The sequence below is a fragment of the Elaeis guineensis genome, chromosome 3 (genome assembly GCF_000442705.2).
Source record: "Elaeis guineensis isolate ETL-2024a chromosome 3, EG11, whole genome shotgun sequence".
NCBI classification, from domain to species: domain Eukaryota; kingdom Viridiplantae; phylum Streptophyta; class Magnoliopsida; order Arecales; family Arecaceae; genus Elaeis; species Elaeis guineensis.
Genome location: NC_025995.2, coordinates 89796140 through 89799870, shown reverse-complemented (window position 1 = coordinate 89799870; position 3731 = coordinate 89796140). Strand labels below are relative to the sequence as shown.

The window sequence follows — 3731 nt, the reverse complement described above, 5'->3', positions numbered from 1 at the left end:
CCGAAGAGACGCGGTCAACCAAGCGATCACCACGGTATTAATGCGGATTAGGCAACGATGGCGTTGTGGCAGTCATCGGGTTAAGCTGTCACGCACCTTCCATCTCTCCGGCATCTAAGGTGAAGGTAAAGGAGCTCTTCAAAATTTTTATACCAAAATAAATAACTAAATAAAAAAAAATAGGTAGGGGTGGAGGGAGGGGAGGTTATATTTTTTTTAAGAGGTGTTTGGTACTTAATTGAAATTAAAATTAAAATCGGAATCGAAATGAGAATGGATTGGAATCAGAATCGAAATCAGAATGGTCAAATCATTTAGGGAGCGTTTGGTTGGAGAAAATAGGGGTTGGAATCGGAATAGGAATGGATGACTCTCATTCCAACCGTTTGGTTGAGAGGAGTCCCATTCCGATTCTAATTTCGGGGTGGAATGAGAATGGATCAATCTACCTAAAACTCATTCACGGATCTTCTCTATGGATTCAAAATCCATTCCAGGGTTTAAAATAAAATTTTCTAAAATGCCCCTCGATTTCTCTCGGATGGCCCCGATGACTCTCCTATTCATTTCTCCCCGATGGCCATGGACCCTGTAACCCGATAAAAAAAATGATGGAGAAACCCTAGCCATAGGTGGATCTCCCTGGCTCCCCTCTCGTTGCCGTCGTGATTTTCCATCTTTTGCCGATGGTCGACGGCGCCGACCTCTCCTCTCCTCTTCTCATCATCAGTTGATCTGGTTTCCCATCTCTCTCCGTCTCTTTTTTCAACTTCTGGAGCTCTCCCTCTTGCCATCGCCGGTGCGTTCTTATTTCTTCAAGGTTTGATCTCTTCTTCCCTTCTATTGGTTAGTGAAGACTTATTGGTGACAACTGAATCACTGGTGATCTCTCTTCGATCTTTTCTCTTGCCATGTTGGATTTTGGTTTTATTAACTGTTTTATGGAACCGAGTCATGTTTGTGTTCTTTTATATGAGAGTCTACATTTGTTTGTAAGTAGAGAAACTAGATGTGGAAAAACAAAGGAAGGAATTCCAATAGGAAATAGTTCTGTATTGGAAAGTGTTGGAGATATTTGATGCAGAGTATCATTTATTTTGAGAAGAAAACAAGTGGAGATTTTCTTTTTTATTGGGAGTAATCATAGATATTGGATGAAATCTATTTGTCTTTGATGAATCTATGTTTTTTTTCTGAGGACTTTTGTTATTGGAATCTTCATAGTAGAAAAACAAAAATTAAGAATTATTTGTTGTCGTTCCTGATTGACACAGCAAAAGCCATTAGATCCGGCAATAGGGCACATACATACACAAGAAAAATAAAATTTCATAGATAATTTTTTTTAAAAAAAATCAATAGACAATTCTGTTTCGAAGAGTTGAAAATATCTGACAGAAACCAACAAATTAGATATAGATTAAAAATGACATGTTGTTGTTGTGGTTCTTCTAAAAAAAAACAAAAATTAAAGTAGTCAGGAACATCTCACGGAAAAAACTATTAGCTTTTTAACAAGTGCGGTTTTATTTTTATATTTTAATCTTTGAGTCAGGTTAAGATTAGAACTTTACAAATTTCTCTCATGACTGCCATTTTAATACAAAGTTCTAATGTGAGACACTTAAGATCTGCTCTATGTTTGCCCAAGCTACTGATATTCTTTCTTCAAGAAAAAGATAAGAATCCTTAATGTCTCGGTTATTTTTCCTTTCGTCCTTAATGAAGCTTACCTTCTCTGTATCAAAGACAGTTTTCAGAAAACTGTCAGATAACAATACTACATGTCAGATGCTCTAGAGGGACAACCATGCAGAGTTTTCTTTCCTGAGAAATACGATAATCCTGATTAGATTTCAGCATAATGTCCACCTTCTAACAAGGTAGTCAGGCTTCTGTTGGGTCCTCAACCTTACTAGCGTGTTTCCCCCTCATCTTCCTATCCCTTGGTTTTTTTGGACATGTTACAAATATTAACAAAATATTTGTAATCAGGTACTTTTTTATTTTATAACAAAGCTTTTGGCTTTTATTTACTAATTTTATTTTATTGGCTATCAATATTTTTGCTAAAAGATAATACTATGGATAATTGTGTACACAAGAAATGGCTCGTCGCCCTATGGATTTGAGAAGGAGAAGATGCGTTACATTAGCATTATGTGTATGATGTTTGTGGTAATGTTTGTGGTATATTTGACTTGGTATTTCATGGGATTTATCTACCTTAGGAGGCATCAGTTGATAGCAAAAAAGAAAGAGAGAAAATTGTTAAGAATTAAAAACCTAGGTAAGCTTATTAATGAGAATGACAGAATATGTGTGAGTCAACTCTGAATGGATAGAAGAACATTTGGTATACTCTATGAGATGCTTAGAGATATTGGAGGATTGGGAGATTCCCGAAATATGTCCTTACAAGAAATTGTTAGTATGTTTCTTTACACAATAGCCCACCATCAGAAAAATAGGACAATTAGAAATTATTTTGATAGAAGTGGAGAAACAGTGAGTCGACAGTTTCACTTATGTCTTAAAGCCATATTGAAATTACATAGAGTTTTGTTCAAAACCCCTGAGCCCATTGCAGCGGACTGCACGGATGATACATGGAGATGTTTCAAGGTATATGATAATACACCTTATTCTATTTTCTTATTACTTAGATATTTTTATAAATTTTTTTTTGGTGTTTTAGAATTGCTTAGGAGCATTAGACGGTACATTCATTAGAGTGATCGTTTCTGTCGAGGACAAACCAAGGTATCGAACAAGAAAAAGTGATATTGCAACTAATGTCTGAGGTATTTATTCGCCTGACATGCAATTTATATATGTGCTGTCCGGTTGGAAAGGTTCTGCACATGATGCTCGTGTGCTTCGAGATGCTATAAGTAGACCAAATGGTTTAAGAGTGCCTCAAGGTATGTATATATACTGATGAACACAAACATACAAATGAAGCTCATTTTAATTTTCTTGTGTTATAATTACAATATGTAATGCTATTTCATTTTATATGTCAAGGTTGCTATTACCTGGTTGATTTCGGATACACCAACGGAGAGGAATTTCTTGCCCCATATAGAGGACAACATTATCATCTCAATGAGTGGAGAAATGGACGACGACCACAGTCTGCAGAAGAATATTTTAATAAGAAACATGCTCAAGCTAGAAATGTGATTGAGAGATATTTTGGATTGCTCAAGGGACGATGGGCAATTCTTAGGAGCCCTTCATTTTTTCCTATACAGACCCAATGTCGTATTATTATGGCTTGTTGTCTCCTTCACAACTTAATAAGAAGGTATATGCATAGAGACCCTATAGAAGAGGATGAAGAGAAAGAAAATGAAGAGGAAGAGGAAGGAGAGGAAGAACAGAGAGAGGATGAAGTTGAGTACATCACTACTTTTGAGACATCTGACCATTGGACCAATTTCAGAAACATTCTAGCTCAACAAATGTTTAACAATTGGAGATCTACATCTTTTATGAGTTGATTGTGTTATATATTTTTTATTTTTGTTCAAGTATTTTAGTTGAATATCAGAACATTGGATCTAGTATGTTATGGACTTGTTATGAAATTATTTACTTATTATGAATCTATTTGTTACATGGTTCTACTTGTTTATGTACTTCATATTTGAATTTTAACAATATTATTGTTATATACTTATAATATATGTGATTTTAAGATAATGGCTATACTTGTTATGATCATT

The 3731-nt window shown here is 35.2% G+C and overlaps 1 pseudogene; it reads left to right on the top strand.

Moving 5' to 3' along the window:
* Window positions 1-2142: 2142 nt before the first annotated feature.
* LOC140856266 (protein ANTAGONIST OF LIKE HETEROCHROMATIN PROTEIN 1-like) lies at window positions 2143-3506 on the top strand (annotated as a pseudogene).
* Window positions 3507-3731: the final 225 nt, after the last annotated feature.